Here is a 27,428-nt window from a genome sequence, read left to right on the forward strand (position 1 = left end):
TGGAGGGGGTTGTCACCCATGGTGTTTCAGTGCCCCCTTCCCAGTAATTGCTGACATGGTTTACCCACTCCTGCCCTGACCTACTAAATGCTACAGGAGGAAAGTGACTGACCCAGAAAAAATATTGTTCAACCAGCACATAAGCAAGTGCTGCATGAGCACAGCGTGTGCTTTTGTGTGCTTGAAAGCCCATTGGAGGTCACTGAACTACAGGCTAGAGGCTGATGTGAAGAACATCACCTCTTTCATAGTAGCAGCATGAAAGACAAGGGGGGAGGTTTTTAGTCAGTCTTGGAATAAACACTTAAGGGAAGTGAAAGCAGATGCCAGAAAGGGAGAAAAGAAGGGAATGGACCATCTTCAATGGAGGGAGGAAAGAAGACCTGGGAATCTACAGGCCAATCAGTTTGATCACAAACCCTGGGAAGATTTTGGAAAAAAAAAAATCAAATAAACCATTCTGGACAGACTAACAGAAGGCAACATTCTGAGGGATAGCCAGCATGAGTTTGTTGTGGGTAGGTCTTGCCTGACCAATCTCATTTCCTTCCATGACCAGGTGATGTATCTGGGGGAGGTCTAGGTATGGGATGGGAAGAGGATGTCCTCCATTCAGAAGCAAAAGGATGCTATGAGTGTGGGGCATAGGGGATGGATCTGGGGTGGTTTGGAGTATTGAGTAAGGCAGGTGACTTGAGAAGAAAAGCGTCTTTACAGAAAACCAGGGAGGGGGTGGGTACATGATTGTGGATGATGATTGGTGATGCAGGAAAGAGGATTGACATGCAAATAGGTTAATTGATAAGACAATGCCTCTGACTGAGCTGAAAATGCTTCAAAAGACCTCCCAAAAAGTGTGCTTATGCGAGGTGTTTGATAAACATAGGACCCCATCTTGCTGCCCCAAGGACAGTCGAGTATACACCCCAGGTTTTTCTGTGGCCAGGGTGATGGCTGAAAGCCTCCAAAGAGGCTTCACACAGCAGGCAACCATTTCTTTCAGTGTCAGACTTCAGGGCTGAACTGATCAAGAATACATAAGCTGTTTTTCCATGGTTTACAAATGTGTTGCTTGAGGCAGAATTGCAAGCATGCTTGAAGTTTTTTGTTTTTTTTTAAAGCATACAAAGATGCTTTAACATTTGGGTGCTGGAATCAGGGGGTGCAGTGCTCACACCACCCAGCACTACAGGGAGAGTGCTTGCCAAAAAGAGTGCCCCCCCACACATGGGTGCCTGGCCCAAAGTGGCTTCACCTAGTGGGGAAAAATATCTTCTGGGCTTCAAATTAGGGGCTCCCCTGGAAAGCCCGAGAGTAGCCTCTGTGCTGGGAGGGGGAAAAGGTAGTACCATATACATTTTGTCAGGGAGAGGACCAGGAGAGAGCAGCAACAGTGAAGAGGTGGCTGAAAGGGAGACTGCTCATTGAACTCTAAACACCACAAAAACAACATGTCTCTCAAGCCAAGACACTGACAATCCCCCACAATAAAAGCAACCTAACTCAACCCCCCCCCCCAAAAAAAAAAATAAAAAATCACAATCCTATCCTAAACTGCCCCCCCTGCTGTAACTTAGTACTGGGAGGTCAAGAGGGTACAATTGTTATGAGATGTCCCTTAGTGTCTTTTACAACTAATAGCATATTTACTCATCATGAGACTTAAACCCATTACATAACATATATGTTATATCATTTGTTGTGTTACTTTACAGCAGTAGGGGAAAAAATGAACATATTTAGCTAGAAAAAGCCGATACCATGGCAAGCACCCACAGAGAAATTATTGAAGGCAGATTCTTACAAGCCACCTTCAAAACAGAAGAGAGAGCTTTCTATGAGCTGGTATATGTACCAGTGAACAAGGACATAAGGTAAACCATCCTGGAAAATATGACTTACAATTCTGAGTACCCTGCCAGAAGTGATCACAGGGGATTTCAACTGCATCATCAGTGAGGGAGACAGAGTAAGCAGAACCCAAAAGACGAGACTCAACAGATCCTCCAGGCTACTGAAGCAGCTTATCAGTGACTACAGCCTGGTGGATGTGGGCAAAGGTGCCCAGGGCCCTTAAGGAAAATTTATCCAGGCACATCCTGCAGGGAAAACAAAATTGTGGATATTCTTTGTATTCCTCCCTGAGGGGTGGAAAGCAGTGAAAGCCCATTTCATACACCCCTGCTTCTGAGACCACTGCCTTCTAACAGTACAAGAAGAGATAGGGGTGCATCCTGAGATGGGCAGAATGGTTTGCAAGCTAAACATGACCCTCTTGGAAGATGAAAAAAATCAAGTAGGACTTCAAGCAGCACTATGTAGTGTATGGGACCCTCATAACTGGGTATTGGATCCATACAGTTGGATGGCCAGCATCAAGGAGAGGATGACGTCCAATAAGTGGTCAATGGAAAGAGTACTGCAACATGCCCAGGCATGTGAAGCAGCAACAGGGGCAAGCTCAACTTGTTCAAGAGCACCTACCTGGCACTGGGCAAACTTGGAGACCTATCATAGAATTGTAGAACCGTAAGGGACCTGTAGGATCATCAAGTCCAGTCCCCTGATGTGGGCAGAATGTTATTGGGCTTAGACAAGCTCAGCAAGGTTCCTGTCCAGCCTCTTCTTGAACACCTCCAATGATGGTGACTGAACCACCTCTGGTGGGAGTGTGTTCCAGATTCCAGCAACCCTTATGGAGAAAAAGTTCTTCCTCATGTCTAGCCTGAATTTGACCTCTATAAGCTTATGTTCATTTGTCCTTGTCCTCCCTTGAGGTGCCCTCCTGAAGAGTTGCTCCCCCAGCTGTTTGTGTTCTTCCCTGATGTACTTGTAGGCAGTCACCAGATCACCTCTCAACCTTCTCTTACTCAGGCTGAACAGGTCCAATTCCCTGAGTTTCTCTTCATAGGGCTTATTCTCCATGCCTTTGACGATGAGGGTGGTCTTTTTTTGTACCCTCTTGAGATTATCCATGATCCTCTTGAAGTGTGGTGCCCAGAACTGGACACAGTACTACAGCTGAGGACTCACCAGTGCCAAACAGAGAGGGAGGAGCACCTTCCTGGGTCTACTGGACACACATCGGCTAATAGATACCAGAGCTTTATATGCTTTCCTAGTCACCTTATTGCACTACTGGCTCATATTCATCTTCTGGTTGACGGTAACCCACAGGTCTCACTCATATTCCGTGCCAGCCAGTGGGCCACCACCCATCATGTAGTTGTGGTGAGCGTTCTTCCTACCCAGGTGAAGGACTTTGCGCTTATCTGTGTTAAATCTCATCTGATTCTGCTTCACCTAAGAGTTCAGCCTGTCAAAATTTTCCTGGATCCTGGCCCTGTACTCCAGTGTGCCCACATTTCCCCACAGCTTGGTATCATCCAGGAACTTAATAATGGAGTTTTCCACCCCCTCATTCAGATCACTGATGAATATGTTAAAAAGCACAGGTACAAGCACAGATCCCTAGGGGACAGCACTGGAGATTGCCTTCCAGGATGAGGCCAACTCATCAATTACCACCCACTGGGAGTGACCTTTAAGCCAACTGTCCACCCACCTCACTGAGGACTGGTGAAGTCCTGCACCCTCAAGCTTGTTTGAGAGAATCCCACGGGAAACCAAATTGAAGGCTTTACTGAAGTCTAAGTAGATCATGTCCACCACATGTCCATTGTCCGGCTAGTTACCTGGTCATGGAAGGACACAAGGTTTGTCAAGCACGATCTACCCTCAACAAAGCCATGCTGATTGTTTCTTAACACCCTGTTTGTTTCCAGTTGCAAATGATGGCCTCCTTAATAAGTTTTTCAAAAATTTCACCCAGGACTGAGGTCAGACTGATGTACCTGTAGTTTGCAGGGTCATTTCTCTTCCCTTTCTTGAAAATGGGCACCACATTAGCCCTCTTCCAGTCATCCAGGACCACTCCCAAGTTCCACAACTCTTCAAACAACTTGACCAGTAGTGCTGTTATTAGCTCAACCAGTTTTTTCAGGACTCTTGGGTGCAGGTCATCAGGCCTTGCAGACTTGAAGACATCCAGATGCTGCAGGAGATCCCTTGCCCATTCAGAACTGATTTTATATTGTTTGTTGTCTTGATTATGCTCCCTGGGCCTCTGATCAGGCAAGCAGCCCACATTTGATTCAGGAATACTGACATGAAGTATTCATATAGGAGTTCAACTTTTTCATGGGCATCGACGGTGGCCTGCCCTTGAACATTTAGTAAGGGTCCCATAGTGGAGCCTGATTTTTTCTTACTCCCTATGTATCTGTAGAAGGACTTTTTATTGTTTTTATTCCTGTTGCCAGCTTGATCTTCATGCCTTCCTTGGCTTTCCTTATCTCATTTTGGCAGGCCCTGGCAATGCAGGTGTTTTCCTCTCTGGTTACTAAGGTCTTCTTCCACTGTTTGTATGCATCTTTTTTCCTTTTTTAGAAGCTCTCTAATATTCCTGTTGAGCCAAGTTGGTCTCCTTTCCCATTTTTTCCTGCATGGGGATGGCCTGAGTTTGAGCTGTGAGAATTGTCTCCTTAAGGAAGCACCACTGTTCCTGAACTCCCAAGTCATCTGGTTGCTGATTGCAGAGGGCCCCTCCAACTAGCTTCCTAAGTTTGGCAAAATCTGCCTTCTTGAAGTCCAGGACTTTTGTTGTGCTATCTGGTTTCTCAGTCTTATGGTGGATGGTGAACCTGATCAGGTCATGATCATTGTCCCCCAGAGTACCACCAATCCTTAGGTCACTTATGATGGCATTACCTTTGGCCAGCACTAGATCCAGAGTGGCCTCACCCCTGGTAGATCCTTCCACATCCTGCATCAAAAACAGGACATCTATTGTTGCCAAAAGTTGGCTGATCTGGTGGAGGCAGCTGAGTGGTCCCCCAAACAGATGTCAGGGTAGTTAAAGTCACCCATGAAAATCATGTCTCTAGTGTTAGCTGCCTCAGTCAGTCTCGGAGAATGTCTGATCACACTCCTCTTCTTGGGAGGGAGGCCTGTAGTAAACTCTCACCATCAAGTCTCCCTCTGCTGATTTCCCTTGCATCCTGACCCAGAGGGTCTCAAGGGACTCTTCCCTGTTGTCAAACATGACCTGCAGAGAGGGGTATTGCTCTTTCACATAGAGGGCCACACCTCCTCCCTTCTTCCCAAGCCAACCCCTCCTATAAAGCATATAGTCGTTAATATTCACTGCCTATGTGTGTCATCCAACCATGTCTCTGTTAACCCAACCAGATCAAAATCCTCTTCATGCAGGAGGAGTGCCAGTTCCTCCTGCTTGTTTCCCATGTTTCTGGCATTCCCATAAAGACACTTTAGCTCTCCTCTAATCACCCCAGGTTTTCTGATGCATTTCTGGTGTCTCAAGATGTCAATACCAATCTGGTTGTCCATTTCCTGAACAATTTCCAACCCCCCGCCCCATTTGTTGTTTTGATAAATGGTTTTGTGTACCACAGTGGACCCTTCTCCCCAGCCCCAGACTTAACTAGTTTAAAGCTCGGCTCAACAAGTCAGCTACTCTCATAGTGAAGAGCTTTTTCCCTCTTCTCATGAGATGAATACTATCCCATGCAAGTATACCATCCCTGTTATAGAACTGTGCACCATGATCAAGGTACCCAAAGCCCACCCAGAAACACCATCTCCTTAGCCTTCAGTTCACCCCCCCCAATACATTTTTCCTGCCAGAAGCCACAGCCTCTGACTTGGAGGATTGAGGAGAAGACTACTTGCAATCCTAGGCCCTTGAGTTTTGACCCCATGTTCTTGTAGTCTAACATGATCCTCCCAGGGCTGCTTCTTGCTGTGTTGTTGGTGCCCACATGGACAAGGAGCATGGGGTAATGGTCAGTGGGGCAGACCAGCTTATGGATTCTTTCTGTAACATCTCTGATCCTACCTCCTGGAAGGCAACAGACCTCTCATGCAAGGAGATCTGGGTGACAAATGGCTCCTTCTGTGCCCCACAACAGGGAGTCTCCCACAGCTATCACTCTGCATTGCCTCACTGCTGAGTTTGTCTGGATTGGCATGGATGCAACATCAGCAGATGATGAGAGGGCTGCATAGCTGTTGTGGAGGGCTACTGATGTGGCAGCCAATGCCAGCTGTGGTTTCAGTCCTGATGTGACCATTTTCCACTCCCCACTGGTTGGGGCATCATGGTTAAGTCTTTTTTTCTGTCTGGTCTCCGTGTCATCCTTCTCCAGATGCAGGGCCTGGAAGTAGGTGTTAACCTCCACCTCATGGTCTCAAATGAACTGCGGCCTGTCCACCTCCTCCTGTAATTCCCTCACCCTGCCCTCCAGAGTCACCAGCAGTGGGCATATCCCACAAGTGGGATCCCTCAGGTCCTTGGTTCCATCAACCTGCAGGCATGCCAGGCAGCCCCTGCAGCCTGGGGTCAGGGGCTCCATCTGTGTGGAGGCTGGGACCATAGGTAAAGTCTCGGTGAAGGCCTCTGTGGTACCAGGAGGGGGTGCTCCATCCAGACCAAGAAGCCTAGGGGTATGGCATGTACTTACCATCATATTGCAGGTGACCCTGGTCAGGTGGCTGTGTAGGTGATTGTATGGTTGGTTGACCAGGTGGGTGTTAATGTCCCCAAGTGGTCCTCACCAACAGCTACTTATCAGGCTCAAGCAGCTGCCTGTTGGGGGACCCCCTGGCTTCCTAGCTTTCTGAGCAGTCAAGGGATTCCCAAGAACTTTTTCTTGTCTCTTTACCTGATGTCCAGCACTGGAGGTCAACTTAGGGCTGAGAGTTCCCGCTGGTAGCCCTCTCATGCACCCTCCCATTCAAACTCCTGCCCTAACTTGCATGCCAGGGTAGAGCATGCCTGTTTGCACACTCTGTTTGTGAGGCTCCAGTCATATGGCTCCCTGGGGGGCTGGTCAAAGTAGGAGCCAGGTGGGGGTGTGGCTTTCCTCATCTCCTTTCAGCTGCCTGCCTTGTCTTACTCTCCCACACCCACTGTGGGCCCCACCTATGTCTCAGCAATGCTGGGGGGGCAGGGTGGGGGTTCACTGGGTGTCCTGTGGGGAGTCCTGAGCACACAGGGGCATGACAGGCCTTCACCCATGCATCTCATGCCAGAGCTGGACCAATCTGTGACTGGGGGTCTCCATATATCTACCCTGGGGGTCTCCATCCCCTGAGAGGAGGTAAAGACTCTCATTGTGGGTTTTGATCCACAGCTGAAAGGACAGAAAATGTGGGAAAAAAACAAGACTTCAGTCAGATAGAAATTAGCACTGTGGAACTTGCACTGCCTATCAATGGAAAGGTGCCTTAGCAACCATGAGAGCAGTGTTGCTACTGGTGCTTTTGTATAGTTCACTGGTGTCTCCCCCACTCAGAGCAAATCCAGAGGTCCATATGCATTTTCTTCTGGGGCACCAGATAAGAGAAGGTTTTAAGGACTGAGCTGTATAAGACAAACAAGACAGGAGGTCAAGGAATGCTGGATGTCTGGCTCTTCCTCTGGGCCAAATACACAAGCCAGATCTGAATCCTGCCAGCTGAGGCAGACTCCAAAATAGCCTTCTTCATGAAATATTTTGCAGAGGACCTGCTACAATGCTGGGGGATGTACATGCCACCCAACATGGACATGGGAAATGTTGTGATTCTACAAGGTCCTGGAACAGTTCCAGAGCAGAAATGAACATCAAAAGGAAGGCCCAGCAACCCTGAAAAGCCATCATAAGATCCAGGAGTTGGTAACAGTAAAAGACAGAATGTCAACCATGAATGTACTCCAGTGAAAGCAGCAAGGCCATATGGGATTGAATCTTTCACAAGGACCTGCAGAAGGAACACAGGGACCTGAACAAGCAGGTAGCCTATTGGGCATTTCTCATGTGGACAGTGAGAAGCAGAGGTACAGAAAGGTTCACCAAATTATCCCTATGAGGTTGTAGTTATTCTTGTTTAGCAGGAAGACCAGTTCCTCCTGTTTATTCCCCAAGCTCCTGGTACTGGTGTACAGACAGGCAAGTGTCCCATTCGGGGCCCTTGCCTTCCCCACAGATTGTTCTGGGGCTAGGGTAGGCGTGGGTTCCCTTAAGTGCCTTGGCCTACTGGATTTACAAGTGTTGCCCAGCAGGCCAGCAGTGGTGATACTCTCCCCAACCCCCAGTGGGCCTAGTTTAAAGCCTGGTCAAGCAGGTCAGCCAGTCTGCTAAATCTGGGGGAACACCTGTTCACCAGAGCCCCCCAAGGAATGACAAGGTCAAATGGCCACAAACTCCTTCAAGACCATTTCAAGCTGGACATAACGAAGAACTTATTTACTGTCCGAGCCCCCAAGGCCTGGAACAGACTGCCTCCAGAGATGGTGCAAGTACCTACTCTTGACTCCTTTAAGAGCCATTTGGATGTTTATCTTGCTGGGATCATTTGACCCCAGCTGACTTCCTGCCCCTGGGGCAGGGGACTGGACTTGATGTGATCTTCTGAGGTCCCTTCCAGCCCTAATGTCTATGAAATCTATGAAATCTATGAATGCTGAAGGTTTGGGCACTTGATATGAATTGTCTAATCCAGATGCTGAGCAACCTGGACTGGGAGGGAATGTTTAGAGATGAGACAGCATGTCTAAACTGAAAGTTCTAGGAGACCTAAAAGGCACGTTGGGAAGATGCCATTCTGACACATTTTGATTTTGAGGATGTCCAGGGAATCTGAAAAAGAGTAATCACAATTAAGATGTAAATAGATTTTATGGAAGAAGAGGAAATAAGATTTTGGCTATCAAGGTCAAGACACTGAACGTGGAAAATGTGGACACAGTCTGGGACCCAGATGGGGTTTGGATTAAGGCCTGAAGATGCAGAATATTACTCTGAGTGAACTCAGTAAGGGCAGGTGGGGTCAACACCTGTCCCAAGTGAATTTCCTTAGGCCCCAACAAAGGACTGGTAATTTACAATGTGTGAGGTGCAAAGAGGAGAGGCATTTGGCAAGGGCCTTCCCATACAAGATTTTCACAGCATGCAGAAAGAAGGATCATGGGTTGTGAAGGTATAAGAAGGAATGGAAGTGTAATTTGTGTGGAGAATCAGGCCATGTGTTCCAAACCTACCCCACCTCATTTGCAAATACAATCAGAAGAAGATAAGGTGGAGAAAGTATGGCAAGAAAGGGTGGAGGAGAGAGAGAGGGAGCACGGAGGACACAGATGAAGAAAGAGGAAGCAGATGAGAGGGGAAATAGTTTCAAGGAGCTAGGCAGCCTGAATGAGGATGGGGTAGGCTGCCTGAATGGAGGGATCTTAGAGGGGTCCTGATTGGAGGATTCTGGAGCCAGTGAGATTAACATCAGTGGGTGCCATCTGTGAGGCATGGGCTGTCATGTAGGTGAGGAACAGAGCCACAGATAGCACCCCCTGGCATTGGGGCAAGAAAATGGGCAGCCTCCCACCTAATTAAGATAATTAATTAGATAACAACAAGGCATGGCAAGAGAGAAGGCGGGCAGTCGTCCCAGAAACTGATGGGAGGGCCAAAGGCAAATCAGCCTGAGAAGGCCCCCTGTTACAGGGAAGGAGAGATGGAGCCCACAGAGGAGGAGTCAGGAGGGAGCGAGGAGATGAGAAAGGGAAAGGAAAAGGAGAATGGGGAAGAAAGGAGGACAGGAGAAGGGGGAGGGGGAGGGGAAGAAGAGGTGGGAATTATTGGGGTTGAAAAGATGGAGGGAGAGAACAGGTCAGAGGGTAATTGGGAGGGTCCAATAGGAGGAACAGGGAAAGGAAGATGGCCATGAGAAATTTTAAGGAAAAGGGGGAATGGAAGAAGAAGAGAGGAAGAGGAGGAGGCTGATGATATGGAGTGGTCTGGAGGATGCCCGAAGCAGAAACCAGATTTTCATGTGTTTGAAAGGAGGCATAGATGCAGGAGGGAAGAAAAGGAGATGAACAGACAACAAACCAGATCAAACTAATAGGAGTGAAAGTGTACACATGACTGAAAAGTGAAGTAGCCTGAGAAAACAGAAGGTGAAACAAACTGGGGAGCTGGTATGACCAAAAACTGTCAATGGCAGGATGGGTAAATGTAATTAAGGCAGTGGTACTCACAATTATACTGTATATATGCATACAGGAGGTATTCCTTCCATCATGAGGCACCGCATGTAGGAGTCAATGGGAACAGATGGTGTTCTTTTGGAAAACCAAAAAGGGAAAGGCTTAGGAGAATGATGTTATACAAGGAAAAATTGAAGGGAGGATGGGGCTTTCCAGATGTGTTTCTCTTTGCTTATGCATAGTATGTCAGTCTGTGCTGCACAGAATGGATAAAAGGTGGCCCCAAATAAGCTGGGTTTGTCCGGTATTCTGCAGAGACATTATTACATAAACATAATGTATGTAAAAGTCAGCATCACGGTGCTGGGCCTGGATAATGCTGCCAATATACGAAAGTATTATAAAATCTGAGAATCAGTATGGGATGCAGATGGTAGCCACAACAGAACTGGTGGATCATATAAAAAAAATCAAGGCCTGGGTCAGGGTAAAGGAGACTGTGCTTGTAGTGGGGAGGTCCATAGGAGAAAAAGCACAGACAGTTTGGAAGTAGGTGTTTAAAAAAAGCTTACAGAAGCAGCACCAGGATTTCAGTTGGTTGCTGGCACATTGGACTGTACTGGAACAGGTACACCATTACAGTTGGGGACCATGTAGAACAGCTGATTCATGCTAGAAGCAGTTATATGTGAAATGGGACAAGGCCCAAAGGAAGGATAAAGGAAGAACATGGGGATATGTAGTGATTTTTTGTACAGAATTGCGGAAGGCAAAAAAACTTATTAGTCTTGCAGTAACTGGAACACTCTATAGAAAATACCTTAAGTTTGGGCTTGAGCAAAATGAAGTATTGCTGGCAGGACACAAGAGAACTTGGTAAGGAGCAGGCAATGGATGTATGGAAAAGAGAAGAATAGATACTTAGTAGAACTAGGAGGATGAAAATATGATGAAATTTGACAGGCAGTGCAGCTATAGCCACAGGCCAGGGGTTGTCTAGAAAAAGGCATGATAGGGGATAAGACAGAATATAAATTGGATAAGGCATGCTGGGTGTTGATAGACAAGCTTGGAAGGTGACAGGCAATAATTCAGTACAAAGAAACAAAAGGATCCAGACCCCTGGATTAATGGGTATTTGGGGAAGGAGGGAATCACTGGATAATGTGTAAACAAATGATCTACGTTTTTTGTTGGTCTTTGTTGACATTTTGGAAGCTGATGAAAGCATGTTTTAACTCTTGACACATTACTGTTTTGTTTTCTTAGTTGGTATAGTTTTTGTGAGGTAATGTAAGCTAGTGGAAACATATTGCAGGTTTTGATACTTCATTGTTTTGTTGGCCTATAACTGATGTAGATTTTTGTAACACAATGTAAGCTGATGGAAGCCAGTTTTTAAGCTTTTTGGTACTTACATAATAATAATTTAAAAAATAATAAAAAGGTTCCCATCAGTATGTCTGTCCAATATGTTGGGCCATGTGTTTTATAGTCATGCTCAGTGTTGGTCATATTTAATCAACTTCATAGTTGTTTTTCACTACTGAGCACGTGCTGCTTTTAGCAGCAGTTTAATTATAGGCAACATCTATAATGAGGTTTCCTTGTATGCAAATTTCATAGATAGACATTATGGCTGGAAGGGACCCTGGAAGATCATCAAGTCCAGCCCCCTGCCCCAGGGGCAGAAAGTCAGCTAGGGTCAAAGTATCCCAGCAAGATAACCACCCAAATATTTCTTAAAAGAGTCCAAAGTAGGTGCTTGCACCACCTCTGGAGGGAGTCTATTCCAGGCCTTGGGGGCTCAGACAGTAAAGAAGTTTTTCCTTATGTCCAGCCTAAAATGGTGTTGGAAGAGTTTGTGACCATTGGTCCTTGTTTTCCCTTGGGGTGCTCTGGTGAACAGACATTCTCCCAGATCCTGATATACACCACTTATATAATAGGCAGCCACCAGGTCCCCCCTCAGCCTGCACTTCTCCAGGATGAAGAGTCCCATAGCTTGTAGCCCCTCTTCATAAAACCTATCCTCTTTCCCTCTGATCATGTGTGTGGCGCTTCACTGGACCCTTTCAAGCTTCTCCACATCCTTCTTCAATTGTGGAGCCCAGAACTGGATGCAGTACTCCAGCTGCGGCCTCACCAAGGCTGAGTACAGTGGGAGGATGACATCCTGCGATTTACTTGAGAAGCATCTATGGATGCAAGCCAGAGTTTTGTTTGCTTCACCAGCTGTGACATCAGATTGGTGGCTCATGTTCATCTTGTGGTCAGTCATGACCCGCAAATTCCTTTTGGCCGTGGTGCTAGCGAGCATAGCACTGCTGAGCCTATAAGCGTGATGCGGGTTGTTTTTTTTTTTTTTCCCCAAGGTGGAATACCTTGCATTTATCTGTATTGGATGCCATCAGGTTTTTATCCTCCCACTTTCTGAGCCTATCAAGGTCAGCCTGGATCACTAGACCATGCTCGGGTGTGGATGCTCTACCCCAAAGTTTGGTATCTTTGGCAAACTTGGCCAGTCCGCTTCTGTCACGTATGTTCACATCATTAATAAAGATGTTAAAAAGAATAGGTCTGAGGATGGAGCCTTGGGGGATACCACTGGTCACACAGCACCATGATGATTCAGTTCTGAGCTCAGAGCCAATTCCCCAGCTGTCAGACTGTGGTGTAGCTAAGGCTGCAGTTGGCCAATTTTTCCATGAGGAAATCATGGGACACCAGGTCAAAGGCTTTTTTAAAGTCTAGATATATGACATCAATCGCTTTTTCCTTGTATAGGTAATATGTTAACTGATCATAGAAGGAAATAAGGCTGGTCAGGCAAGACCTACTCACAACAAACCCTTGCTAGCTGTCCCTCAGGATGTTGCCATCAGTCATTTTGTCAAGGACAGTCTCTGATAATTTTTTCCAAAATCTTTCCAAGAATTGAGGTCAAGCTGATTTGGCCTGTAGTTCCCTGGATCTACTTTACTCCCTTTCTTGAAGATGGGCACCACATTGACCTTCTTCCAATCTTTGGATACTTCATCTGGGCACCACAAGTTCTTAAATATCCTTTCCAGTGGGCAAATATAAGATGATGGGCTTTTTTCCCCTATGCTGTTTGGGGGGTAAACTTCATTTGGTATTCATCTTTCTATAGAAACCTCATCTTTCTATTATCCTAATTTTATAACTAGTAAAAGGTAATGGAGTGAACTTAATCCAAGACATACAGCAAATCAATATGAGATGGCAATTGAACTCAGGAGCCCTGACAACCACTATTGGGTTCTACTTGCATTGCCAAACTATTTTTTTTTTAGCAACTTGGTGAAGGGTGCAGTCCTGATGATGATATCCTGGAGCCCAGTCTAAGTTATGAATCTAAATTATGAGGGATCTCTATTGTTCCCTTCCCCCACACACCAGGCCCCTAAAAGGGAAACTATGATTGTTAGGAAGAAATATAAAAGACAAGAGGTAGTGTTTGGCAATGTTTACTTAGAGTTTAGGAATGCAAAAGACCCGAGGTCACTATGACCAGTCCCTTTATATCTTGGGCAAACCCATCATATCAAACTCCATTCTAAATAGGGTTGGAGTATTGTTATAGCTGTGATGATCTAAGAAGTGTATGTGGGGTGAGGAGTTTTTGTAATTTTTTTTTTTTTTTATGGTTGTCAGGACTCCTCTCAGGACTCTAGTTCAATTCCCATCACTTATACAGGGTCTTCATAAAGTCCTTGTGCACTTTTAAACTTTAATAACTTAGGTTGTAGGTATGATAGAAACAATCTTTAAACAGCATTTAAATGCCAATGTATTAAATTTTTAGGACAACTGGAGTATACAATGCTAGACTTCATAAATAATAATGAATTTATTTTTAAATAAGATGGAGCTCTGTGCCACTGTGCTCTGAATGTACAACAGTTCCTAAATGATGTTTTCCCAGAGAAGTGGATAGGCAGAGGTGGACCAATTGCTTGGCCACCTTGTTCACCTGACCTGTCACCATTGGACTCCTAAAGTGTAGTTTACTTGTCAAAGCCATGTTCTTTGTTGGAACTTAGGGCTAGGATCACCAATGCAATTAGTGCAATAACTCAAGAGCACCTGGGAAACGTTCTCAAGAAGTTGGAAGATCAGATTGAGCATTGTATCATGATAGATGGTGGTTATGGTGAAGTCTAGCATTGTGTACTCTAGTTGTCCTAAAACCTTAATAAATTTGCTTTAAAATGGTGTTTACAGATTATTTCTATCATACCTACAACCTAAGTTATTGAAGTTTAAAAGTGCACAAGGACTTTATGAAGACCCTGTATTGACTTGCTGTATGTCTAGGATTAAGTTCACTCTGTTCCCCTTTACTAGCTATAAAATTAGGATAATAGAATGTGCTTATCCATGTGAACCTACATACACTGATTTTTTTAGAAGCTTCTGGGAATCAAGTGCCGTTCCTCAGGTCTAAACTTAGAACATCCTTGCTGTATGCTTTGGATTAAGGTATCTGAGACCTGAGAAAAGGTACCTGATGCCAAAAAGCTTGTCCAACAGCTCCCCCAACTATACAGTTGACCCAATAAAAGCTATCAAAAATGTCTTGCCTCTTGTACATTTTAAACTACTTAGATTTTTATCTCCACTCTTGCCTAGCAAAAGACTTTAGTCAGTCCTAGATATCGTTTTTGCCTAAGTACAAATGTTAAGTGATTAATCAACAACCTTCCAAATTAGCAGTACACGTTGTGCCCTCATTTGTTACTCCCTGTGGATAATCAATCTTATTAGTCTCCCATGAAGATTTCAGTACAAGAGCCTTTACTTTAAAATACCTTTTAGCGTATGCAGTTTGTTTTAGCACTGAGCATCGTATTGCCGTTCTTAATTTCACTTTCATGTTAGAAATGGCATTTTTATATACCTTGGCTGTCAGCTTTCATTTGAATTCACCTCTTCAACTTACAGACACAATACCCTTTATCATATAAGATAATTCAATGTGACTCATAGATTTTGACATGGCATATCATACCACATTGAATTCAGAAAAGAGGAAGAAAAATCATTTTCTGAAATACCACTTTTGAGGAAAAAATGTCCAGTCACATAAGAAAAAAACTTGCTTTAAAGATTTTTTAACACTTAAAAGATTCATGCCAGGCAACACAGGTCAATAGTTGGGTATTTAATTGTTTGTAGATGTATGTGGTCCTGCTGAACAGGCAGGTACATAAAACAATGTATCTGCTAACAACATCTGGTTCAGTGATGGTCATGGTAACATTTTTTCATGTAACAGAAAGACCATAGTCTACATTTGACTCCTGGCTTCTACAATTTGGTCCAACCACTGTTACCATCAGAAATCACATTGCTAGCACCATTCAAAATGCTGTTTGTTGTGAACTCTGTACACTGTACATATTCAAACTGTAAGAAAGTTTTCAGTGGATCAAGTGTGACTGACATTATAATTAACTTATTTGAATAAAAAAGGCCTTTTGTTCTGTCTATTAATGTATATACTCTATAACACTAGTTATAACACTAGTTATAGTTATAAAGGTACTGGTGGATTTCTAGCTTCATGCTTTTGAATTAAAAAAAATATAGGGGGGGGACCTTTTTTAAGGATCGATTAGATCAGATAATTTTAGTACTTACAAACCTCACCACAGAGGACATTCAGCATGGACCAAGAACGAAGAATGTATTTTCTGAATCATTAAAGTGGCACAAAATACTTTGGAGAGACTTCAACTATTCTGTATGGAGGTTTCACCCACTGCAACAACCATACTTAAGTTCTGGGTGTAGACATTTTATGCATTGGTGATCCCTGCTACAGTGGCCCCTTAAAGATCTTGGAGGTTGTAGGCAATTGGGTATAAAATAAGACAGTCCTAAGCTTTCTTTGCTTTATGCTGGGGACCAGCCACTAGTGTGAATAGTGGGGTGCTAAAAGACATTGTAAATTCACATTTGACCTCCCTAGTTCTGCATACTCTTCTGTGAAGAGTAGCTCCACCAAAATAAAAAAAATGGGCTCATAATAAACACTTAAAGGGTGCATCTACACAAGATACTACATCACCATAGTAATGAACTATGATGACATAGCTCATTGCTATGTTGATGTAGGTTCGGCAGGCACAAAGCATGATGCTGATGCTATGTTGCCATAGTGATGAGCGATGTCACTGTAGCTCATCGCTATGGCGACATACCGTTGGGGGAAAAAAAAACCCTGCGTTCCTGGGACTGTGCTGTACCAGTGAGTACTGCACAGTCATTTAGTATTTGCTAAAGCAAGTACTAAATGACTGTGCAGTACCAAATGTACAGTCAGGGACAGGTGTAGACATACCCACATAGCAACTGATACTCAAGCCTGCAGTTTTTTACTCAAACTTCATTCAGTTGGCTCATACCACTTCTGGGGTCTCTTTCCTTGATGAAGTTGGATATGTTTGCTTTCCAGTCAGCTACTGCTATTCTTTCACTATTGTCCCAGATCTAGAATTTGCAACAGTTAGGCTGGTTGGCAAACTAGTGCTAATGACAATATGTTTCATTAACATAAAAGAAGCAATGATGTCACAAGCAATAAATATAGATATCACTCAGAGAATCATACAAAATACACCAAAATCTAATCAGCAGTGATTCAGGTTTTCTGTTTGCTGTGGGAAAATGTGGATTTTCTCTTTTAAAGAAGAAAGTAATGGGTTTTCCCCTTTAAAGGAGAAAAATATGGGAAACCATGGGTTTCCCCTTGCAGGCTGGCACAGTTACAGCCTTCAAGGGGCTCCTTGGGGCTGAGGGTAGCAAATAGGCAGAAGACTCCACATACATGTGTCATGCAGAGGGGGCACAGGCAGGGGGGTAAGGGGGGCATGTGCCCCATGACATTTCTACACCCATTTTGGGACATGGGGCTGCAGCAGGGCCAGACCAGCTCCACGGCCCAGTGTTTGGGACCTGGTATGGGAGGGAGTGCCATGCCAACATGGCCTCCAAAGGGAGTTGCCCCCTGCCCACCCGGCAGCAGCAGAGGGATAACTCCATGCTTCACAATGGCAGCACAGCACTCCCTCCAGTGCCAGTTCCTGACCACTGGGCTGCAAATGTGGCTCCAGCCCGGCTGCCACCCCATGCTCCAAAGTGGGTGCCGAAATCTCAAGGGACATGTTTCCCCCTTGCCATATCACTTTGCCTCTCCCCTGCCTTCCCCACACACTCAGTCCTTTCCTCATGAACTGCGGGGCTAGGGATTGGGGGCAGCAGGTTGGGAGTAAGAGGTTCTGGAAGGACCTGGGGGCTGTGGGTTGGGAGTGGGGGGCAGAGGGAGGTCCCTTAAATATCAGGGTTGCTCAGTGCCACAAAGCAGGGGGATGGTGGGACAGCTGCAGCTGGACCTGAGTCCCTATGAGCAAAGGGGCCAGGGGGAGCTCAGGTTTTCCATGATAAAAAACCCAAAATCAAGTGCCAAAATGTATAGGTATGTAGCATGTATTTTATTATAATTATTGAAGCCCTGGTTGGCTTTCAAACTGCTTTAAAATGGTAAATATACCAATAAAAGGTTGTGTTCAACTGATAGCTATGTATATAGTGGTGTTTCATTTTAATCACAGTAAAACATGGATTTTTGGGGAGGGCTTAATCAAAGAATTTTTTTTATCAGAGAAAATGCAATTTTCAAACAAAAAAACCCAGGTTCCCTGCTAATCAGTAGTGATTAACAAAGTAATGCAGAAAAAGTACAATATTGTTATATGAGGTCTGAAAATTGTATTTCATTTTGTAATGCTTACTAGAACAGTGTTACGCATTACAGACAAACCCAGAAGACACATTCTTTGCAGTTGGTCCACACAGACTTGTGGAGACACAAAATTATAATGGTAGTGTAACAACTCAAAGCAATATTGCAGTCTGTTAATTGATCTGATATTTTGTTTTTGCTGAAGTTTGTTCTTGTTACTGTTGGTTTGGGTGTTGCTCTCTGCATACTGATTAGAAGATATGACATGTTTGTGTTTTAAAATGTAATAAACATGATTCATTTTGTTTATTATATTTAAAAGTGGAATCCATTGTCTGTTTCAATAGGGAAAGGAATATTATGAAGCGAGTAAATGATATAGTAACATACAACTTCTCCAGTGGCCTTTTTTCTACATTACTGGTTAACAACAAACAGTACACATTTTCTAGAATTCTCTGCCACTTTTTTTAACTCATCTATTTTGAGAAGCATTTTTTCAACTAGCGGAACAAAAGGAATGCACCAAGCTGTTACTTCTATCTGCAGTGAGATGTTTACCACACATTCAAGTTTTGGCAAGGAAACCCCTATAGGATCCCCTAAAAGAAATCCAGGTTTGTAATTCTAATCAGCCAATTGGTTTCCATGAAGTTTACAATATTAAAAATCCTCCAACAAGCATTTTTAAATAATGCATTTAACCCTTCAAGGCTCTGAAAAATATTATGAGCTCAGAATTACAAATGGAAGAAATTATGTAACATTTTGAACCAGCTGAATATGTATTACATCAGTACCTTAGTCTGAGTACAGTTCACATGATCTAGATATTATTTCAGTACCAATTTCACTGGACAGATGTAAGAAGACAAGAATTTGCACATCTAAAACCATAGTCTACTGTAAGTATTTAAATTCCCTCAGTTCCTAAGTTTTGGGCAAGGGGGTTCTGCTGGGCATGCATGCAACTAACTCCTGACTATACTATGGTACTCCAAGCACCAATCTCATGTCCAAGATAAGTTCTGTCAATATCTTCTAAGTACGTGTTCCCCACCTACCTTACATATGTGGCTTGATCATGTAGATATGTTTAGAACCTCTCACAAGTCAGGAGAAGCAGCAAAAAGTTACCTGCTCTCCCCTTTGACTGAATAGCGCAGTTGTTAGAAGATTTACCTAGCATATAGGAGGGAGAGTTCTAGTCCCTCATATGTCTAAGTGGTTTTCAACCCCATCTCTCACATTCATGCTCCCAAAAACACTATGGTATTGATTAATCAATGTCAGACTTTCTCAAAGAGCTGATGTCTTCTCAGTTCTTGAAAGACTTTTAAAGACGAGCACTGCATAGGTGCAAGAAATAAAAAAGAAACTGCTATCATATAATATTATTGGGCAGGAGTATCACTGGTACTTCACGGATTCCCCAGAGGAGTTCTTGCCTGTTACCCCCACACTTACATAGTCTCTTGAAGTGTGCCCTAAGCCAGACCAAGCATCCTAGAGAGAGCGAGAGCTCTGTGGACTCCAAGACCTGAACTTTTGGTCCCTTACCCTCTGATTATCCATGTGCTCCTCTTAAAAAGCTACCCTTTGGCTTACCCCTGGAGAAGGACTTTACTTCTTTGTTGGGATGGGGTACACCCACACATGTGCAGCAGAGCAGATGGCTGTTTTAAGCACATACACATGCATTTACATGCACACACACACACACACACACACACACACTTTTTTTTTTTGGTCCACAACAGAATGCTTCTACTCCAAACCAAAACAGTCTTTGAGCATGTCTACATGAGACATTCATTCTACAGCTGATTAATTAACTACTCAATAAACATCTCAGCATCTAAATATGTGCCTCTGTTATGGCGCATGAAACTAATAAACTCCACAGCAGAAGTATTTACAAGTACTAGCCTGCTGTGGATTTTTTTGTGTGTGCAGCAGTGCATGTGTAGATGCTGCCCTGGCTCGCTGGGGCACAGACTACTTCAGTGTGGAGCTAGCCAGCGGGCAGCCCCCGTACTGAAGCACCCACATGCCCCATCCAGCTGCTCCACAGTACAGAGAGCCCAGTCCAAGAAGCCTGGGCTAGCAGGGCACCTCGAGTCTCATCCTGCCAGCCCAGGGCTGCTCCATCCAGGTTCCATGTGCTGCACACAAATAAGCTCTGGAGAAATATGTTTCAGAGGCTTTTACTCTCAGGCGCATGTTCAAACAGCATGCCTGGGAGCAAAAAACTCCAGAGCAATAAGCTCTGGAATGTATTTGTGCACATTAATCGCATGTGTAGATGTGCCCTCTGTCAGGCAACAGGCCAGGTTCTCTTTTTACCTCTTAGGCTCCCCCCCCCCTTACTATATCTCTCTCCTTCTCCTTTGGCTCTAAGTGAACCTGTTTTCCCTGAGGATCTCTACTTTCAAGTCCCTCCTTGGTACCAAATACAACAGGGAGTCTCTTCAGGTACTGAGGCAGGAGCTCACTTAGTGCTATGCTGAACCTTCATATGCTAATCAGCCTCTTGTTCTCTTCATGGCCTGTTTCCAACTAATAAACATGGGCAGGTTTCTAATCTAGAGTTGATTCCTCCTTTTTGTGTATTCAACCTATTCAGGGAAACTGAAGCCCAACACTGTTAAGACATACACACATTTAAAACAGAAATATTCTACAAAACCATAAATCTGTCACATTAGAATTTATGGTATCTTCCCAATTTAATTCCTTATGATCTAATGCAGTGGTGGTCAAACCTTTGGCCCCATGAGTCAAATGAGTGGTGTAGGGCTAGTCCAAATGCTGTATCAGACTCCACGCCCCAGGACTGGGCAACGCCTGGATCCAGGCCACTCTTTCCCCTCCCTACCTCCTTAGCCCCTGCAAGCCACAACTGGGGCTCTGGGGCCCTATGCCACTTCTGCTAACCCCAGTGTTCCAGGATTGGGGTCTCACACTGCTTCTGTGTGCTGGGATTAGGGCCCTGGGGCTCCACGCCACATCCACCCCATTCTGCATGCCAGGATTGGAGCCCTGGTACCCGTGCCACCTCCATCTGATCCTGCATGACAGGATCAGGCTCCAGGTCCCTGCGCCACCTTTACCACGTGCTAGGAGCAGGCCTTACCCCTCCCTGCATGCTGGATCTAGTACACAGGGTCTAGGGCACAGGTTCATGGCCTGCAGGATTTCCCATGCACCTCTGGGGAGCTCTGTAGGCCAGATGACAAAGCGCCAAGGGCTGATCTGGCCGACAGGCTGAATATCCCTGACTCAATGGCTTAGCTTGCTTTGCAACTATACATAGATAAGGAAAAAAAAATTGGTCTAGGTTTTACCGCTGTTATTTATGTGGAGTAGTGAGCTATTCTACAAGCAATCCCATTTATTTTAGAAGGACTCTGCAGAGTAAGAGGAGTAAGATAGGAGAATCATAGAATCAAGGAAACATGAAAAAATAGGACTAGAAGGGACCCCTGGAGGTCATGTAATTCAACCTCCTGCCTGAGGCAGGATCATTCCTGTTCAAACCATCACAAGCAAATCCTTGTTAAAACTGTTATTAAAACTACAGTCAATCCAGACACACAACCAGAAGGCATAACACCCTAACATACCACAGGTGAAACAGGGGGACAATGGTGGTTAGTTTTAACAACTCCTGCTGCTGAGAGGGGTGTTAAAATACACTCAAGAGATCCAAGGAAGAGGACCACAAAGCTTTCTGCAGAGGAAGGCAAAATACCCTCATAGACTGTACCAATCTGAACATGGGGTAAAATTATTTTTAAATCCCAGGTATGTCAATCAGTCTGGCCTGAGTGGAGGGGCAAGATCCTCTAGTCAGGAACCTCTGGATTGTAATTCTAGCATAATGAATGGCACACCCAAGTCAAAATCTGTAGCTGTAGCTATAGCCAATACCCAATATCTCTGAGGAAAGTGAACCACCCGCCCTCTTCTCCCCAACCTCCCTGGCATGAAAACAAGAGAGGAAAAAAAATCCTTTCCATGGGGCAGGCAGCAAAAGACAGAGATATGGGCAATACCCGAAGTATAACATGGGCATAGCTACTCCTAGATCACCCCTAACCAATGCCTGTCTAACTTCGTTCTCACCTCCAGTGATGGAAATTCTGCAAGTTCCCTAGTCAATCTATTCGACTGCCTTATTTTTCTAACAGTGAGGAAGTTTTTCCTGATGTCCAGTCTAACTGCTTTGCTGCAATTTCAAGCCACTGGCCATTCATCACTTTGGTTATACAAACTATTTATAAATTTCTGTTAACACTTCTGTTGGGTCCAAGTGTATTTTAAGATTAAATACTTTCTTAAATGACCTAGGAGGTTATGGCTATTGTTATTGTTGCCATCTTTTAGTTTCACTCTCATCACCAGATTCTTAAAAGGCTGTCCTTTAAGTTGTACACAACAGTGTGGCAGAAATCTCTCAGGCTGAAATTCATCCTTGTACAGTGAAGTACCAGACCAACTCTAGGAGAGGGAGAGAATCTACCAGTTTAGAAATACATAAGCTTTTGCTTTGATCTTTGATGCTTGGCTGAGGTTAGTGCTGTGTCAGGGAGGCAGCAGAACCTGTGAAGTGGCTCTCACCACTGCACAAGCAAGCAGAAGGAATCCATTGAGGAAGGCAATAACTTTGACTGATATTACTTTTTTTAGGACTATCAGCCAAATGTAAACTAGGCTAAGCAAGAATGCTTCCTTTTTTAAACATGGGAAACATAAGCGTCTGCACTATTTACTTAAGGATGAATCCGGGAAAAATAGAAAACAGATTTTGAAGTTGCTACGCTCTCTTTTAAAATAACCATTACAGATCAGTAGCTCAGAAACTCAATTTGAATGTTTAAAAGCAGTACACCACAAGAGCAGCAAATCCCAAAAATCTCATCACTGAAAACCATTGCTAAAATCTCTGAATGCCTTAGGTCAAAAGAGTGAGAGAGAGAAGCAGAAAAACAGAATAAGTAATAAACTTCTTTCTTTCTTAAAGTCAAACTAACAGAACAAAAAATTCAGGGGAAAACATTTGAAATACCATATTTCCTATTTACTCACCTATCACATACACTTTTCCCCCAAAGTCAGCCCTTTAAACAGTAATACAGCCCGTTAAACAGGCAGTTTAATGTGGAATGGATCTGAAAATAAATGTTAGAAACTGTTCTGTTCAGTTAGTATTCTTCAATTTCTAATTTTAAGGAATATTCCCAAAGTTATGTTAGGTACATGCTTAAATACTTTGCTTATCAAAGTCATTGAATATCATTAATCAGTTGCTACATATCATTATAAGTCTTATTCCATTTTGGTGGAGCAAGAAGCGGTAAGTGATGCTGTACCTAAAACTGCATTTGTCTTAGACAAGTAATCCAGCTGAAATCAACAGGATTTCTTGCCGGATTAAATTAATTCAAGGGCTTTTTTATGTTTTTGTTTTTTCCATTACACCATGACTCACATTCTGGAAATATGAAATAACATAATGTGAGTAATGTAATCAAAACTTTATGCATGTATTTCAGTGGGCAGGACTGGAAACTGCATGGATTCTACAATATTTGTACTCCCCACATTTTGTGACAAATCCACTAGTTTATGTTTTCCTTCAAACTTTACTATAGTGGGAAATAGTTAATCAAATTTACAGGACCACGTATGATTCTTGTGTGTCATGAAAATCATGATCAGCTCTTGCAAAGGAAACACAAAATCTTACACTCAAAGACCAAAACACTGCCAGGTAAAATGACTGAGCCATTTAATTCTGACCTACAAATTAATTTATCTCCTTGTGAAACTCCTGTCTATCACATTTTATTACCTCTTAGCAAGTGAGCTTTCAAATATACTATATATACATTTTAAATCCATGCATTTCTATTAAAAAACTTGCTCTCAAGTAATTCAACTGTATTTTGCTGTATTTCAAGAATTTAAGTTCATTGTTTTATATTCAAATAAGAAATTGTTAAAGGAGGAAATAGTACATTAAAAAGGTAAGATAAACTAGGTTATAAGATGCATAAAAATTATATATACTTATAACTATTTATTCAGCTTTTCACACTTTACATCACTAATTATGATACTTATCTTCTAATTAAATATGTTAGGCTGCATAAATGATCCTTACTGTTCTACTATAAATTTCCCCTTCCACTCTTCTCTAAATATGTTCACAACTTATTTGTACTGTATTATTCCTGAAAGCTTTATAAGTATTATACTAAAAGAGGCAGACTTCTACTGCCTTTAGATCTTTAGGAAAATGTGGATGCCAGCTGCAAAGTTGCTGAACCATCAAGGAAAATGTTTTTATAATATTCAGATTCTTGGTCATATTTGGATGGAGCACATAACAATTATCCACTGTTTGAACTTCTTGAAACAACAGGGAAGTTGATAGAGAGACTTACTCAAATAATCCTTTTACAGTGATCACTCATGGCAACAGAGAGGCTGTTAAGAACATTATGTGTGGAATTTGCAAATGTACATAGGAAATTAGTATGGCTTTACTTGCATGCTAAAAAGCCTCAGGCCTCTCTCAGATCACTGGAATGTGCCTTTATTCAGAACTTTGATCCTTACTGCTTCACTGGATATTCAATATTCAGATAAACTATGGACCAGAGAGCAGAAAAGAAAACCCTCATATTCATAGCCTTCCATGAAAAAACCTTTTCAGTCAGGTCACAGAGCAGAACACGAAAACATCAGTGATTGAGACAGGCATTTATACTACTGCTTCATGTATTACATAATATGAATATTTAAATTAGATTGCCACTGACTTCTGTAAGCTTTGGGTCAGAACTCATGTGCTACTCTAGTATCAGATTATTCTTCATCTTGAAATTATGTTACAGTAATATACAGTTTGTGATGATCATTAGAGGTTGACCTTGCTGGGACAACTGGGATTGATGCTTGGGGAGGAATGGGAAGCAGTTCTGAGTTTCATTTTGGCAAATGCTTTTATGTGTCATTCTGATAATGATGCAGTTGGTTATTCAAGGCATTGTCAAACTAGAGTCATGTAAAGAAAGGACTATACTTTCCTCGTTTATGTTCTTTGATGATTCACTGAAATAAAATTAAAACGTTATTTCTACATTGCTGTCTTAGTCACTGCTTGCCTTGAGCAAGATCCTGGGGTGTGACAAGAGGGGACAACTCCCATTAATCCCTGACATCTAAGGTCAAAGTGCAGAATACTTTGCAGACAGGGCTTGACACCATATAAAATTAGGCTCTGGGTTTCATACTTTAGCCTGACATAAAGCCCACTTGAAGCCAGCAGTAAGACTCTCATTGATTTTAAGGGCCTTGGGATCAAAGCTATATTGATTATCCCTTTTTCAAACTGTTTCCTTTTGTTTCCATTATCCTGCATTTTTCTAAGATGACTGTTATTGTGGTTTCTTCTCCATGTTTCTAATCACTCAACAGTTAATAAAGTTTGAAATGATGCTACAGTGAATCATCAGAGAACCACAGATACTCTGGATACAGTATTCCCTTATCTCCTGTCTATCATAACAAATCAGAATGAATTCTTGTTAGCCACAAAGTGTTCTGTGGAGCAGAAATGGCATTTATAAATACACCTAAGGAAAAAGAATTAAGAAGGGAAAGGACTGGAGATCACATTAAACTAATGATTCATTCATGACAGCAATCTTTTTCAAAATCTGTCATTATGGAGAAAAATAAAGTCCCTATAATAAAGAAAAAAAGACAAAACTTTGAAAAAGAGATGGAGATACTGCCAGATTTGCACAATCTCAAAGGTAAGGATGCTGATGGTTTCCCTGCAGCAGCTGAAGTAACAGACTTTGGAACACTGTTCACGATACTTTGCACAGAAACCCGACATTTTGTAAACTGAGGCCAAGTTCCTTGGGTCCTTGCTGCCCAAAATACTAGGAAGCCATTTCCAGGCACCTCCCAAGTTCTTGCCCAGCATGATATTATTCACTGAAATAGATCTGCTATTCAGACTGGGAGGTTAATTGGCATTGTCATGTGAGAAAACCACCGTTTGCTAGCACCTCTTACACACATTGATTGTGAGTTGCAAGTTCATCTTGGCTGTCAAGTAAGCAAACTCTGAATAATGGAATTCCAGAAGGTTTTGTACTAGCACCAACCCTTTTTAATTTGTATATAAGCAATATGCCTACTAAGATAAAATTAAAGTTGCCTATACAGCTGATCTGGCATCAGCCAAACAAATCTTTTTCAATTAAAAGTCAAAAAGATAGGTGAAATATTTTTAATATTCTGTTAAAGACTTATTCTTGGCAAGATAGTGATATTAGTATTTCATCTCAGTAACCTGGAAGATAAGATGGCACTAGAAACATATTTCTATGATACAAAAACTGCTCCAAGCCTTATCCACATTATCTCACTGTGGTTGCATCTACACATGACCTTTACTGAGGAGCTGACTAATTAGCTCCACAGTAAAGTGTCAATGTCTACATGTGTGCTGGTAGTAGGGTGCAGGAAATTAACTCTACCATAGTTAAGCAGGATCTCCCCTATCCAAATCTTCCCATACAAGTTCTTATCTAACCCATTACTAAAATGACACAATCAACCCTCTCATACAGCTACAAGGCTTATACCTTAACCTGTCACAGGAAAAACAGAAATGCAATGGCAGTCAGTGTCCTGCTGCCACAAGGGTTGTAAAAATATGCTCAAGAGATCCAAAGAAGAGGGCCACATCCCCCTCTGCAAAGGAAGGTAAAACACCTCCATAGACTGTACCAATCTGACAATGGGATAAAACTCCTTTTTGACTCCAGATATTTCAACTGGTCTGACCTGAGTGAAGGGGCAAAACCCTCTAGCTGGGTACCTATGAAATTTATACCGGCAGGATCATTGGCATAGCCAAGTCAAAATCTCCTTTCACATGTAGTAATAGGAAAGGAAATAAATCCCTTCCTGACCCCATGCGACAACAAGCAAAGCGCAGCCTAAATCATCCCTGACCGATGTTTATCCAACTTTTTCTTGAACACTTCCAATTGTTTTTATTCACATAAAGCATTCTAAGTAATACTGCAAGTAAGGGTAATGGGAGTACATAACACAACCCAATTTGGTTACGTTGTTTTAATTGTAATGTGTGTACAAACCCTAAGTGTGTAAGTGGACTCAGGTTATGAAGTGTGTTTTTATTTCACCTTGTTTGAGTCCCTGAGAAACAGTTAATGGAAAGACTGATGGATCCTCCTTGATGATTTTTTTTTTTGTACTCAGTCTTAGGAGAAGATGACAGTGCATTACAAAAATAGATGCTTAAATGATTTTTTAGGACATGAACAGGGTAGCATAGAATCACACTTAGGCACCTCTGTCCATTTAGATGCCTAGGTGGTGGAATAGAATCTGGTCCCCTGAATCACCAAGGACTCATATAATACCTCTACAGTGTGCCTCCACACTACCTCCACTATAGTCAGTGGTTAGAATTTGACAGTATTTCAACAAAACAGTAGGTAAATTAATTTTAGTGCTTAAAAGTTGTCACCCATTCCCATTACTCTCACTTGCAGT

This window comes from Alligator mississippiensis, chromosome 5 (assembly GCF_030867095.1).
Source record: "Alligator mississippiensis isolate rAllMis1 chromosome 5, rAllMis1, whole genome shotgun sequence".
Taxonomy (NCBI): domain Eukaryota; kingdom Metazoa; phylum Chordata; order Crocodylia; family Alligatoridae; genus Alligator; species Alligator mississippiensis.